Source organism: Polypterus senegalus, chromosome 2, assembly GCF_016835505.1.
Source record: "Polypterus senegalus isolate Bchr_013 chromosome 2, ASM1683550v1, whole genome shotgun sequence".
Classification (NCBI taxonomy): Eukaryota; Metazoa; Chordata; class Cladistia; order Polypteriformes; family Polypteridae; genus Polypterus; species Polypterus senegalus.
Window position 1 is genome coordinate 239,924,319 of NC_053155.1, and position 17,164 is coordinate 239,941,482.

Sequence of the window (17,164 nt, forward strand, 5' to 3'; positions counted from 1 at the left end):
ACTCTGCATACAGTACATGGAAAATTCTGGTTGGTGTCAAAAACACCACTGATACTGTGAAAGATACTCTGTAAGACATGCATTTTACCAGAGTTAGCAATGTAATGCTAATAAAAGTACGCTGACCAGAAACAATGCATTAGTTCATTACTCCTTCTTTAGTACAGTAAAGCCTTGATTTGTCGGCATAATGCTTTACATTGTTCACTGTTGTTCTTCCTACTCTGTAAACTGAAGTAATATTTGAAGCAATTTTGCCATTTTGTAAATGTTTAATAATTTCAATTTTGTGTGACAATTCCAACACCACATGCATATGGTATTCAGCCATAACAATTGTGAGAGATAGGGGGCATTGTCGACCCCTGAACCCTCAGACAACATGCTCCGACACCAGGTTATAGTCCCAATAATTGACTTTAATATTTTCAATTGTGTACAAAGCACCTCCACCTCTGCTATACTTCCAATAACAAACAATAATAATAATCAATAATACAATCCTCCAATCCACCCAGCAGCAAAGTCACCCTTCTTCCCAACTTGGCTGTCCTTGCTGGGGTTTCCCAGAGTCCTTTATAGTCCTTGATCCGGAAGTGTTTCTGTCCCTCAGTCCACTTGATTTTATAACACTTCCGGGTCAGGTGAAAACTCCTTCTTTTCTCCAGCCCAGAAGTACTTCATCTCTCCTGTCCCCGTGACTAGGGAGTACTTCCGGGCTATATGGAAAATATAAATCACTGTGCCTCCCTGCAGCGTCCCCTGGTGGCCCCCACAGTATCCAGCAGGGCTGTGAAGTAAAACTCTAATGTCCATGATGCCCTGCTGGAACTCGGGGCCCCTCCATGTTGCAGGGAAGATTCCATCTAGTGGTGCGGGGGTATTGGCCAGGATCAATTGCTGGCCATATATCATACAATGTATAGCAGATTAAGAGAAAACCTACGAAACACTATTAAAACTGAAAGTACTGTACATAACTGATGCTATGATTCAAAATGTGTCATGACACATGGTGCTGGGGAACAAAATTATGCAGTAGAACAAGGGAGAGTTGTTCCAATGTGCATAGCTCACAGTATACTGCACAGCAATAATAGTACAGTAACAGGTAGATGCTTGCAAGCACAATGTGTTTTTTTTTTTTTTGCCCTGGCGGTTAACAGAGACTGATGGTTAATCGAGTGACAGATAATCAAGGTTTTAATGTACTAAGTTATTTACTGTTCCTTGTTCCTCACTGCTGAAATCAAGAGTGGACTGATCATTCAATTACTCAGTCTGGATAATGGACATTACTTTCAGGTTGTTTAAGGCTGCAACTATTTTTTGACTGCTACTAAGTTCTTTAGTTCTTAATAAATAAAAATAGGATCATTGCAGCATCAATGCACAGTAAAAAAAGTGACAAACCAATCAATCAGTCAATCAATCAACTTCATTTAATGTGCAGAATCACCATGCAGCATGGTCCCTATGCACTGCACAAATAAGAAAAATACATGGAACAAGATATAAAGTAAGTAAATAAAATTGAAAAAAAAAAAAAAACAACATTAATGTTGAAGGAATGATATATAATAAAATTTAAATGAATCATTAAAAACACCAAGTTAAGAAATGTCAATAAGTAAAAAAAATAATAATTTAAGCATTTAAGTGAATGTTTCAAAGATGATAGACCTGTCTGAATTCTAGAGCTGGTTGTATTATACTGGAGTAAAGGTAGGTTTTTAGTTTTGATTTAAAACTATCAACTCTAACACAAAATGGAAGACCATTCCACAGAAAAGGTGCATGGTAGGCAAATGCTTTGTGACCAGATGATTTTGTCTTAGCAGGAGAAGGACATACCAAAGTGTATGGTGTAATTAGCTCAGGTCCAAGCAAGGCTTTATACATTAAAAGAAGAACTTTAAAATCAGTTCTAACTTGCACTGGTAACCAGTGTAGAGAAGCTAGAATGGATGTTATACACTCAAGTATTTTTTTTTTTGTTTTTGTAAGACTTCTATCTGCAGCATTGTGAACAAGCTGAAGACTTCTAGTAGCACAACTAGGAAGACCAGAGTAAAGGGCATTACAATAATTAAGTCTAGAAGAAACAAAGACATGTATTAATGTTTCAGCATCATGTAAAGATACAATAAATCAGATTTTACAATATTACTATTATGAAAAAATGCTCCCTTGGTAATAGCCTTGAATTGAGACTGCAATGTGAGATGAGTATCAAAAATGTTTGATGGTTAAACTTTCAGAAATACTTCTACCATTATTATTAAGTTTGTCACACAAGTCTCCATATTTGGCTGGTCCAACAAACCAATAACTGTGTTTTAGCAACATTTAAGAGCAGAAAGTTCATATACATCCATTTTTTAATTTCTAATAGAGATGCCTCTAAATTTAGGAGTTGAGAAAGGTCATTTGGCTTTACAGGTATATATAGTGGTGTATCGTCAGCATAACAATGAAAATTAACACCATATTTACAGATGATGTCACCAAGGGGAAGCATATAGATAGAAAAAAGCAGAAGGGCAAGGACAAGACCCTGGGATACACCAAACTTTACTTAGAAAATTCTGAGATTGTATTCTCGTAACTTACACATTGAGTTCTATTTGATAAATAAGCATGAAACCATGAAAGTACCATCTCCTGAATGCCAAAATGCTTCTCTAAACTGTTGCAATGGTCTACAGTGTCAAAAGCTGCACTCAAATTAAGAAGCAACCACACTGCTCAACCAACTGTCCATCAACTGCTCACAGTACATCATCAAGATACAGAAAACTGTAAACCCATGCAGAGTTATACAAACTTGAAATAAAATGTGTCTGTGATTTTATTTCAATCCATTTTTCATAATTTTTCTTGTTTGACATATTACTGGATGGCACTTGAACACTTCAGGTACCACTCTAATGGGCATCCACCTGGATTTTCAGGTGCACTTTGAAATCGATGTATTTAGAAAGGACACCATCTGATTATAAAGGCAGAGTTGTACTCTGCTCAATGCTTGTATGGACTGGGTGTTGGTCAAGGTCGTGGGGTTCAGCAGCTGTGGGGCATCTGTTGATGAAGAAAGGTTCATGGATCTTGACTTTGCTGACGATGCTGTGATCTTCACAGAGTCAATGGAGGCTCTGATTGGGGCACTCGAGAGGCTGAGTGAGGAGTCTGAGTGTCTGGGCTTGCGAGTGTCCTGGATAAAAACCAAGATCCAGGCCTTTAATGACCTCTTGGGCACAGCCATCAGCAGTGTGTTGTTTACAGAAGGAGTGTCAACCTTGTCAAGAGGTTTACTTACCTTGGCAGTGACATTCATGTCTCTGGTGACTCTTCCTATGAAGTCAGTAGACGGATTGGGAGAGCAAGGGGGTCATGAGGTCACTGGAAAAGGGTGTGTGGCACTCCCGATATCTATGCAAAAGGACGAATGTCCAAGTCTTTAGAGTCCTGGTGCTTCCTGTCTTCCTATTTGGTTGCGAGATTTGGACCGTATCCAGTGATCTGAGATGAAGGCTGGACTCCTTTGGTACTGTGTCTCTCAAAAAAATCCTTGGGTACTGTTGGCTTGACTTTGTGTCGAATGAGCGGTTGCTCATGGAGTCACGAATGAGGCACATTACCTGCAGTGTGAGTTGCGGCACTACGGCCATGTGGTGCGTTTCCCTGAGGGTGATCCAGCTCATAAGATCCTCATTGTTGGGAACCTGAGTGGCTGGACTAGGCCAAGGGGTCGCCCCACGTAACACCTGGCTCAAGCAGATAGGAGGTCATTTCTGGAGAGCGGGACTGGACTGCGTGTCTGCCTGGGGGTTTGCAAACCGGGATCCTGAGTTGTTTCACCGTGTAGTGGGTGCGGCAACGCGATGTACCAGTGCATACTCTCCAACTTGACTTGACTTGACTTGTTGGTTTCATTGAGCTCAGACTTACTGATACAGAGTTGGAGTCCCAGATGCAAACAAATATAATTACCACATTGGTATCAACTCAATAAATATTTGCTCTGAAGCTATAATGCATGGAAAAATTATGCTCACCAGCTCCATAATTAAAATCCCTAAAACAGTCAATGGAGCATAACGAAAACAAATGGCCACATCAAAAACTCACTACAAGTCAGGATGCCATATTCCACCAAATGTAAACCTAATATTCAAAATATGGGAGGGAAACACAGTACACTAAAGAGTCGATCCCTTGTGGCTATGGGCTGCACATTGTATTTGGCAAAGTTAGCATAACAGATACAAAAATAGAGCTGTAAAAAAGAAAACTGTTTCCATAGGCAAAAGAAGTGCCGGTTATGCAGCATAAAACAATCACAGCACACAGCTGATGTTTGGCAATAATTTACAGCTAGCTTGCAATTATAAACTTATTTGTTTCCTGAACTGGTTGCCAATTTACAGTCAAACAAAGCTGTGCTGGGAATCACAATGCTCCAGTTGGTCTGTTTGTGTTTGTAGAAGTACAATAAGCTCATCGGAGGACTTGTGGGTTCCCATTAACAATGCATAGACTGGAGTTTGTTGCACTCACATCCACCAACTCCTAAATGCCTTATAGCACTTGAATATACCTAACTGCACACTTCCATCCATTGCACAACAATAGACAGAAAAAAACAGCTAAAGTTGAAATGTCATAATGTGCCCTGTGCCATATTCTTGCACATCCCCATGCTTGGACACACCATAACAATTTAGGGAAGTCAATCCATCTAAATACATTTATGTGGACTATGGGAGGATGCTGGAGTCCATGGAGGAACAGTATGTGGAGAAAATGCAAGCTTTAGAGAAATGGTTAAAAAAAGAACAAAGCAACTTAATTTCACATTGCCACATTTCTGCCTTAATGCTATTAAATGGAATAGTCATAATTTAATGTGAGCAAGACATACCAGCGTATTTTTAAACTTTGACAATAACATGTCAGGTCAGCATGTTGTTCTGTTAACATGACAGCATTGCATGGAGTGCCTTCCTACTGGAACTGCGAGAGAAATTGGGAAAATTGTCTCCACTTTAAATATAACATAACATTCTTGAACCTGCTTAATCTAATGTAAGTTTCTAGGATGATGGCAGCACTAGATGTAAGATCACCAGTCAAGAATATTCCTTCTACACATGTCGTTGAGAATGTGGGAAGAATGCAAGAGTTCCCAGAGAAAAACCCATGCGGATATATCTGGTGACGTGTAATCTCCATGGGAAATGAACCAAGGACACTGAATATATAAGTTTGCCATTTGTTTTCCACCCTAAAACAATTTTTGTAATTTAAAACACACAAAACATACAAGTTTGTGTATCTATTACCTACACCTCTAAAATCGGTTCATTGGCAATCTTACCTGGTATGGGTGAGTGTGGCCATGTGTGTGAGTTTACTCTATGATGGACTTCCCTCAAAACCCTGAAGTTAATTAAAATCAAATCAAATCAAATCAAAATCTTTATTGTCATTATAGCAATGAGACATTGTACAACGAAATTTAGGTGCAATTTTCCAATGCAAAAATAAAATAAAAACAAATCACAGTTGCTCAAGTTAAAACTAAAATTTTCCATTCATACATACGTCATATTGCACTTGTCACTTAGCCAATGTTAACTTAGAGCTGTATTATAAACATGAGAGTGTATTGTATTGTAAACATGAAGGTGCACTTGGTCAGTTTGACCACTTAGCAGCATTCAGCATGGTGATGGCTGAAGGATAGAAACTGTTTCTCAGTCTATTTGTCTTAGCCTATATGGATCTGAAATGTCTGCCTGAAGGCAGGCGTTCAAACAATGCATGTCCTGGGTGTGATGGGTCCTGAAGAATTTTCTTGACGTTCCTGAGACAACAGAAACTATGTAGTTCTAGTGAGGAGAGAGGACAGCCGACTATCCGCTGGTCGACCTTAATGACCCTGTGGAGCTCTTTCCTCTGTGCTTCTGTGCAGCTGACAGTAGGCCAGGATGCTCTCTACTGTGCAGCAGTAAAAGGACACCAGCAGTTTCTCAGGGATGTTGTTCTTCCTATGCACCCTCAGGAAGTAGAGTCTCTTTTGGGCCTTCTTCACTACCTCAGCAGTGTGTGATGCCCAAGTCAAGTCCTCCCTAATGGTGACTCCCAAGAAGCGGATGTCTGAGACCCTCTCCACACAGTCCCCATTGATGATGAGTGGTTGGATTTTGTCTGCCTTCTTCCTGAAATTCACGATGAGCTCCTTTGTCTTGGCTGTATTTAGGAGCAAGTTGTTATTCCTACACCATGTTGTCAGCCAAACCACTTCATCCCTGTAGGCGGACTCAATCCCTCCCAGAGATAAGCCCTACTACCGTGGTATTGTCAGCGAACTTAACAATGGTGTTACTGTGGTGGGCAGGAATGCAATTGTGGGTGTAGAGGGTATAGAGCAGGGGGCTCAGCACACAACCCTCTCGGGAGCCAGTGCTGAGGCTGATGGGTGTGGAGAAGTAGAGACCCACTTTAACCCTCTGAGTGCGATCACTCATGAAGTCCTTGATCAAAAGGCAGGTGGAGTGTGGAAGTCCTATGTCTGACAGTTTGGTCACCAGTCTGTGGGGAAAGATGGTATTAAAGGTAGAGCTGAAGTCTATGAAGAGCAGACATGCGTAGCTCCCCTGCTGCTCCAGATGGGACAGAACAGCAGAACAGTGGCCACAGCGTCCTCCATAGACCTGTTTGCTCTGTAGGCAAACTGGTGCGGATCAAGCATGGGAAGAATGAATGACATGATGAAATGTGTTCAAGAAATATATTAAGGGGTGAATGAACTATGATCAAATTAAAACAATTATGTAATTATTAAATTTAGGCTCAGAGCTGGAGTAGTGGGGTGAGGCAACAAGTGCGATTACTTAAGGTAACGGTGGCATTTACTTACAATAGCATTTTTTAATGTATATTTTAAAATAGTAATACTGCAGTGGCCAGAACCTTTGTGGTCTTTATGGAGCTATTTTTGCATTGAACTCCTACTGTAGCTCAGTTGTCCTGGGGAGCAGGATGCTGACAGTCTTGTGATTGGACATACATAGACGCACTCCATGCCCTGAGTTAGAACAGCGTCTGACCTGCCACAATGTTAGTGTGCTGCTGTGCTTCTGCTCTCAGCACATTTGTTCAGTGAAGGCTTCCTGATGGATATCTTTGTTGAGGAACAGTTTATACCCATGATACGAAAAAATTAGAGTTAAATATAAAAGGTAATAATTACATATACATTCACTGCATTATGTAGTGCATATACTGCCTTTAAAAATTGTGAGAAATATTTTTATTAATAAAGATTCAAATTTTGCCAAATGCAATTTGTTCCATGAGCTTTGGAGAATCAATACAGTTTAGGTGGATTTCAAAATTGCTTATGAATCAATGATATTACCATTCATTTTTTATATCATATTGTGCACAGTATACATTAATTTTTTTTAATTTTGCAAATTTTTGTTAATTTCTGGAATTTTATTAAAATGCCATTCACAGGTACAGTGTCTCTTAAGTTTGACACACACACTTTTAGTTAGAAGAGACGGGCCTTTTCATGGAGGAATAATTCAAATAAAACAAAATAAATAAATACGCAAATAAATATATTGTGATCATAAATAATCAAATGAGCCACAAAACATGTTTTTGTAACTTATTTCTTTATGATTTTTTTTTATTTCAGTGAACACTGCATGCAACACAAAACATGGCTTGCTTTAGCAAATACTGTGTTCTGATTGGTGAATTGGAGGGGGTGGGACAAATGTGCCTTGCCATAGATGGCATAATTTAACCCACCAGCCCTGTATAGGCTTCCGAAATAAAATATGGCCAATTTCCATATATTAAAGATAAATATTGGCTTGGACATTTTTGGAGAAGGTCAGACACCCCAGCAACTCTTTTAGGTTTCTGATAAGATAAATGGAAACCTGTCAGCAGGGACACAGTGGAACAAGGCACAAAATGTGGCACAAATGAACTGGGGTCTAACAGCATGTATTCTAGTTAGAGGCAGAGATACTGCATAGACTCCTGGAAGGCGAAGGGTGGCTAGATGGATGTAGAAACAGAGAGGTAAGCTCATGCCACTATTTCTATTTTAAATGTATTTCATCCATCATCTGTTCATTTATCAAAACTGATTAATCAAGCAGCATTGGAGATGAGACAACAACCAACAGCAGATTGTTATTCATTTATTTATATCTACACAAACTGTATTTTTTGTTTAAGCATTAACAGAATACCAACATCACAAGTCACAGTTACATACTAGGTACATTTTTAAATGCTCACATTTGAATGCCTGGCAATTCCAGTATAAAGATGGGCTAGGTGGGACACTGTAGGGTGCCTACCACATATTTTAGTCAACTGCCTTTCTTATTTATTTTATTCAAAACTTCCTGTGGTCTGGCACATTGTCTTGTATTGTTAGCCATGAAGTGTTATTTATATATTGTATGGTGCCAGTACTATAGCATATACTGTATATGAAAACCAAAAAGACTTTTCTGTCCCTGAGTTTGACTGAAGCTAAAACTTTTCTGTAGAAGTCCTCCACACTGAGACATCAGTCACTCAAAAGTGAACACATCTGCCAAACTCCACATGATATTAGGTTAGAGACTACTGGATTTATTTAAGAAAACGTAGCAAACCAAGATTTTAGCACAACAAACAAGACTGACATTTTGCCATCTGGTGTAGTACTGATTCATGTTAAGTAAAAATAAGTTAATAAGCTTTAAAAATATACTGGAAAATAAAAAAGTTGGTTGGATTGAGTTTTAAGTTAAATTTACAATATGCATCAATGTAGAAACAGCATGCAGACGCCATGATTAGCACTGTTGCTTCACAGAGGCAGGATCTCGGGTTCAAATCTTGGGCTTATATGTGTAGAGTTTGCATTCTTTCTATGTATATTTGTGGATTTTTGTCTGGGTACTATGGTTTTCTTCCAACAGCCATGAAAAGTGTCCTTAAATTGTGTGAGGGAGCTCTTTGATGGGCTGGTGCCCAATTATGGCAGGACAGGCACCAACCCCCTATGATGCTAAACTGGATTATGAGCTATGTGAGAATATACCATGATCACCTTCTGGTTAAAAGCATTTTAAGCAAGGATAATGATGAAAAAAAGTTTTCTCCATTTTGATAACCCTATGCAGTCCTTTATATGGTTTGAATCCACATTGGCCCAAAATATATAGATTTATAATAGAAATTCAGTGTAGTTTATCAAGTAAACACACATAAGCACCGTGAGAACAAGCAAACTCCACATGCTACTAGAAATTACATTGGCGTCCCAGTGACACTGAGGCATCAGAGTTATAGGACTTGTTAACTATAATGACATTTCAGTATTTAAGGATAGATTCAATTTTCTGTTTTTATTCAAATACACCCAAGAATGAAGCTCTGGGAGTGTCTCGCAGGTCCTGGCTTAGGGAAACTCAATGGGAAGATTGAGGGTACGACACAAATACTAACCACTCTTCAATTAAGAACCCATGGGAAGATGTCTAATGTCACTTGATAGAGAACATTGATAGATCCTCCACACTGTTATGTAAACCACATGCTGACTATAAGTCGGTGTTTAGATTTCAACCAGCTACTTAAAAGGCTGGACCTGATGACAATAAACCTCTGAAACCCTGGCTGAAAGTAACAAAACCTCATTTACTTCGTATTTATCACCCTTTCTTCTTTATTCTTGCTTGGACATTAAGTGGAGCATCCCTCAGGATCCCAGACCTTTACCATCTCTTGTTTAGTTTGTTCACAACTCACAATGATTTTTCAGTCAGTACTGAATTGGCTTACACTGTAAATTGTTTTGCAGTGAACAAACATCAGAATGACTGAACCTGCACTCGCCATCTTAATGGCCCGATTACAGCACCATTGAGAAAAGGCAAATTCACTCTAGTAAGTAACAGCCAATCTTCTGCCATGCTCAGTTTTACTCCACCTCAGAAGTACTGTGTCTCTTGTAAAATAAAAGATTACATTAAAAGCTTTAAATATTGTTATTTCACACTTGCATATCATTCCTAACAATAAAATCCACCAATATTCTCCTATTAAAAACCTTTTGGAAATGAAGCTCAGTAGTTGGAGGTGTCCTATTTCCGAATGATAGTATATCGGAGAGGGTGTGAGTTCACAGAAATGTTTGCACTCATATGTCTGGCACGCTATTATTGTGAATAAAGGAGAAATCTCCAAAGGGTTAAAACAGATTATTAGTGGCGAGAGGCTCATAGACAAGAATCGTCCAGCACTATAATTTCACCTGAGATGTTAAAAGAAGAAAATAAACCTGTGCCGCGGCTTTGTCCTAAAGACAGAAAGACAGCTGAATTCTGAGAATAAAATGATCCTCAAAAGGTTATTAAACAGTGTCCTAGGTTACATGAAAATTTGACCCCAAGGCATAGCGCTCAATACTATAGTCTGTGTATTTTATTACAGATTTCAAAACTGCAGTCAAAGGCATAGTGTTACTTTAACATTAAAACTCTTCATAACAAGATAAACTCAAGTTGTAACTTGTCCTTTCTTATGTTGTGGTTCTTCTGCATTTTGTCTGAAGAAACTGATAGCCGGCCTGAAAGGATGGCTGTTTTTCTTAAGGGGTGGCGTCTGAAAGGAAATAGCCTCTTTTCAAGATGATGAACTCTTTCTTTTAAGTTACAAGAATGTGAAGGGGTTTGAGTGAGACTCGGCACCTTTGCAGGCTGTGTGTCAGGAGAAATAAAAAGTAGAAGGAAATGTGGGTGTAACGGCGTGTCCCCACCAGCAAATTCCACTTCTTTTGTTTAATGACAGCTCCATGTTTAGGGAAGAGGATGAGGATGAAGTCTTTCCAAATTAGCTGTTACTCCTCATTATTATGCTCTCTGATCCCCACCCAGATTCAGACAGTTGCTTTGCTTTTAAATGTCCCGAGGCCACAGGAAAGGGAAGGACGAGCTTTTCAAACAGAATCAATTTATGGAGCCTTCTCTGTTTTTACCTTTCCTTGCCAATTCTACAGCATGTCATTACACTAGGCTGAGTGCCATAATTTGAACAATTACCAACCATAAAAACTGAGAGCGTAAGAGGTGCAATGATTCAGGTGTAGCATGTTTTCAGAGGAAGATAGTGCCAATAAAAACCATTCATCCCGTCAGCCATGTGCAGGTACAAATGTATTGTAAGACATGGAATAACAGACAAGTATGCTTTAAAAAAAATCACTTACCTTCACGGCTCTTGACAATAAAAAATAAACTTTCAGTTGTGTATCATAATTTTGCAGTTGATATGGCAAATGTTTAAAGGACTTTTTTAACTATATTGTATATAAACACTTATGCTTATTTGAACACAAATGAATTTTAGATTTTCTCACTAACGAGACCACAAACTGTGAGCGTTGGGTATGCACGTCTCATCAGCAGCAACACTAAACACTGGGGTACCACAGGGTTGTGTACCGAGCCCTCTCCTTTACTCCCGCTTCACAAATGACTGCAAACTTACGCATGATACTAGCATCATAGTAAAGTTTACAGACAACACCACAGTGAGAGGCCTGATCTCCAACAATGGTGAAACAGCATATAGAGAAGAGGTTAAGAATCTGGAGAGTTGGAGCCAGAACAACAACTTTGCTCTTAATTCCAAGAAAACAAACAAACTGATTCTGGACCTCATGAGACTGAACTACAGTGATCACCTTTTCATCATCAGCAAGAGGGTGGAGACAGTCCAGAATTTTGGATTCTTCGGAGTCTAAATCAACTAGGACCTGCCACGGACAACAGACATGACAGCAATGACCAAGAAAGGTCTTCAGAGGCTTAATTTTCCAAAGAGCCTAAAGAAAGTACAACTCCCATAACAGCTGCCGGTTAACTTCTACAGGCACACCACAGAGTCTGTCATCACATATTGCATCATAAAATTGTACTCAGGCTACATGTCTGAGAACAGCGAACCCTTCAGCGTATCATCAAAATGGCACTCAGCTACTCTCTCTGGAAGGTACCATCACAACCCGCTGCAGGGGAAAAGCAAAGAACATTTGTAAAATTCCAACCCACTTTGGACATAGCAGTTTTACTCCTCTGCCCTCTAGCAGGTCCTTCAGAGCCCCACATACCCACACTACAAGGCTGAAGAACAGCTTTAACCCCAAAGCAATCAGCCTGTTAAATTCATTGCGATCACTGCCCCTTCCAATAAAAGAAACCACCACTGATTGAACTAAACATCTGCATCAACCACACAGTCACTTACTTCTACATGAGCCATGTGGAACTCGTGACCATTACATTGACTGTAATCTTCACTGTGACTTGATTTGTTTGTGATTTCATTTATTATTTATCGATTTATGCTTACATGTTTACCTTTACTTTTACTCTGTGTACATTTGTAACTGTTAATAGTAACTGTGCTTTTCATACGTAGATTGATGTTCACTTAGTGAACATTTTATTGTACCTGTATTGTACAGTGACAATAAAGGGATATTGCATCTTGAGAGTTTTCTATACAGAACTCAAAGATGAACGTGAAGTAGATTACTATTTTAAAGTCTTTTTATATTCTTCCCTGGTTTGTTTGAGTACTACTTTGGACTTATACTGTATCAGGGAGGGCAAAGGATAAACAAAATGTCAGCTAAATATTTCTCTTAACCCTAAAGAAAGTTATTAGTGTGAAGTAGTTATTGTGGTATAGCAGGTCTGCGGCGTTTAAAATAATCCAGATAGCTGTGTCAGTCTCTGTGGCTGCAATCGCACGACCGTGGGGAGTTAATGTGGTAATTGGGGCGAGTCACACCTGCACGTGAGGGGGTGATCGTTCTAAATTGCTATTTCGACTTCCTGCAGTGTGTGATTAAGGCACTGCGCACATTGAGCTGTATAAGTACGGCCCAGCACAAAAGGAAAATGGTAAAAATGGCGAAAAAGCGAGGAAAAAGACGATTAAAGAACAGTCTCAGGAGGACGGTCAGGCCACCTAGAGGGAGGAAAGGCAGCATGAGCTGGGACCTAGACTGACCTTTAAAGCCACCATCTTGTCTCAATAACTTCAGTTCTGTTGTGAGCTCGCATCTGTGACCATCTCTGTTCAATTTAAACCTCATTTTTGCAGCCCTTGAACAATAAACGGGTGGCTGCCCTAAACCATAATGATGTCTAAGACTTGTTCTTGTGACAATGCCTATTTACTGTCTAAATCTATAATAGGTAGAAAGATGAAATTTTCACTAAAAAGTCTTATGTAAAGATCTTTCATTTAGGTTTTTAGTATCATCATCTTCTCATCTTTTTTGTATATCATTTGACTTGCCAACCTTCTGAAACATACAGTATCAAGAAGTAGCTAGCTGCTAGATAATAATATAGTAGCCAAAATAATAATAATAAAGAATTGTACGAGTTCTGAAAAAAATCATTGTTTAATGTATTTTCGGGCTACTGAATGCAGTAGATAAGGTTGGCTAAAGATAGAAGAATTAAAAATACTGTAGCAGTACAAACTTTTATGGTTTCAGATATAAATAGATGGTCAAAATCCAATAATATGTCAGCTAGCATTTTCTGCAGAACATGAGGAAACACAGAGACAAACAGAAATACAAGCTTCTGTCACTGCCCCATTGAATGAAATGTCAATAGCAATTATTGAAGACCTTAAGATTTCATGTCCGGTAGCACAGTGAGGAAGCCTAGTGACTTATAGAGGTTTTCTATGTCCGTACAATTACGTTTTTTGTGTTCCAGTCAATCATGTTTGTGTTTAGGGCTTATTGAATCTTTTCAGCTTAATCAGCAACAATATTTCACTTTTTAATCTCCTTAATTTTTTTGTAAATTTAAAACTTTTTGAAACACAAAGGTTTAAATCAGTACTCATCAAAATACTTCCAAATCTCAAATGAGGTCTAAATCTATTGGTAAATTTTATTATTAAAGTCTTAAAAAATACTTTTGCATCAAATGAAACAGGAAATTTTAATGAGCTTCATGGAGACATCAGTGCTGACAAACCTGTAAGGTCCAGTTAATGCTGAGGGAAATGAGACCACAGAATGGGAATTTGTTTTCCATGTTATTTGAATATCAGCAAAACACAGTTACAAGGAAAAAAATACTTATGAGAAGGAACATGGGAATATTATTAACTCCGAATTCATAGAACAATGGCTATGTGAAGAAGGCTTGGAAGACTAAAAAAAAAGCTTCAATCAAAAGATTACACAAGGCAAAATATCAGAGACTCAAACTCCAATTGAAACGCCAGCACTGAACAACACAAGCAGTAGAGCTAATGCCTCAGCACAGAACTGAGACGGTCACACTTGAAGGCCTTAGATTAACAGTAAGGAAAGGGACTGAAGTGGAACTAAAAAAACACACAAAAATTGTTAACAAAGAACACAAAAGGAGGGAGAATTACCAAATTTACAATAAATAAATAAATGAACCAAACATGTGGCAGGCCGCTTCAGTCTGAGATACAAATGCTGCTCTCTATTCAGATTTTTCCGTTTTTGTCATTTTTTATTGTTGAATGTGCTATAAAACTAATCTTGATTACCCCAGGTTAGCTGAACATATTTTTCAAATCTACTAGAATTCCAAAGACTTTGTAAGATGAAGCAGTTGTTATGAACTCACTAACTTGATTTCTTTCAAAGAAAAATCTCACCTAATCAAGAAATTAAAGAAATTAAACAAAGCATAGTAATAAGGACATTTTTTTCCTCTTAATTTTAATATTGGTCCTGTTTTTTTTTTAGTGTGGCAATAAGGATGGATTCTACCACATAAATCAATTATCTCCTTCCACTAATCTAATCTTTATTAAATCAGCTCAAGCAGTCAACACTTTTTTTCCCAAGCTGGATTTCTGAAGTAAATACAATGTTTTTAATGTTCAAGAAGATGAATTCTATAAATTTTCATTTTTGATAGTATGGTTTACTATAAACTCTGAGTTCTTTCCTATAAAATAATCCCACAAGTGAGAGAAGTTCCAATTAGTTTGACTTATTTTGATATTTTTTAGTTGAAATGAGTGTGGAGTTTGTCTGTTCTTGCTGTGTTTACATGGGTTTCTCTGGGTGCTCCGCTTTCCTCCCACAGTTAAAAACTTGCAGGTTAGATTGATTGTCATTGCTAAACTGGCCTCTGTGTGTGTGTGTGTGTGTGTGTATGTGTGTGTTCACCCTGCAATGGACTGGCTCCCCATACAATGATTGGTCCTACCTCCTGTCTGATGAGTGCTAGAGTACACTGCAACTTCCCTCCAACACTGCCCTCAATAAGCGGCTTTGGGAGACGGGTATATGAAAAAAGTTCAGGGACTCTCAACTATAATCTTGGTTTATGTCTTTACATTTGTACTTTTTTTTTGGTTCCAGTATTTATTACTAGCAGAAGGGCCTGGTATGCCCAGGTAAATAATGTTAAGGAACAGCTATCTGACTTTTATTTAGCAGCAGTATACCATTTGCCAATTGCAGTCCAGATCAATAAGGCACTGTTCTTAAATCGAATGGTAGTGGAAAGGAAAACACCACCAAAGGTATCCCTAGGGTCGACATTTTGGGTTCTAAAGTAGTCTGTTGTCTCTTCCTGAAAAAAACAGGGGTATGTGTGCAATATTTTGTTGGGAATTGACCAAGGGTATGGAATTGTATAAAGAACAAACACATGCATACACACACGCATTGAGCTTTATATACTGTATAAGATTATGACAGTAAGACAGAGTTCAATTTCAAGTTGAAGTTTATTGTCTGCTGTGAAGAATGTTTAGAGATTGCAGGATACAGAACTACCCTCTCTGTTTATATTGCTTCCTACAACAGTGATATAATTCTAAATATTATCTTCATTAATAAGATTGAAAACGTGGTACCTTTCAGTATTAAATAGTGTTTTACATATTTAAATAAATAGATATGAACATTCAAATGACTGCAAAATCTTAAATTCAGTATTCAGTTTATCGTACTTCCTTGTTTTATGAAAAAAACTCACCATTTCGAGAAGTTAAAAAACTAATTTAAATGAAGGCATTGTTTATTATGTTACACTGCAACTTCTTCCTTTTTCTTCTCATACATGCGGTGCAGACACATTTCACACTTCAGCAAGCTCAACTACATAAATAGGAAGTAGTTAATTCCTCCTGGCTAGACAGAAACCTCCAGGCCTGGCAAATGACTAAAAGGTCAGTGTTTATAATCAACTGCTCATGTGCCTCATTTTGGTTTGTATGTGTGTGTTTGTATGCCTGATAAATTCCTTGTAAATAAATTAACCCGTAAGTGGAAGAAATGATAATTCCCACATTATATGATATACAAATAAGAAAAAAATAAATATTGTACATGCTATTGCTTGTCTTGAATGCAAATTGCTAATGAAAAAAGGTGTTTCTAAAACAGAGATAAAAGAAAATTCAATAAAACCATTTAAATGCTTTCAGTAATTGGAAGGGTAAGCCTCTTTCAGCAACAGTTTTCTCTATTCTTAGCTACCATATAATTTAGTTTTACATTTCCACTTGATTAAGTAAAATATATTACTCAGTATGTCTCCATGTGTCTCTGCACGAGCGTTCTGTCTAGTCTAATTTAATGTTACAAGCAGCTCTGTCTGGTCATGGATACAATCATTCCAATTATTTGTTTAAATCTGGCACATACGTTAGTGAATAACAGCTTGGTTTCTACAAACGTTAAAAAAATGCTTTAAATTAAAGGAATGTTCCTTTCATGCGACAATAATATTATTAATAAAAATAATAATGATTGTTCATCATTTTCACCCCACTTATCTCGATGAGGATCACAGCAGAAGCACACTAAACTGGCTTGCCAGGCCACCCTTTATTGCTCAACAGCTTCCTTCAACAACTCCAGATGCTCCCAGGCCACATGAGAGGCAGATAAAGAACAGAATCATCTCTCCAGCATGGCCTTAGTTTGCCCCAGTTCTTCTTCTACTGAGCTGTTTCTTCAACACTTTACACTTTAAAGGAATGGAGATTAAGAGGTGATATGATTGGTTTTTTTAATTGTAAATTGAATTAGTATAGCAAA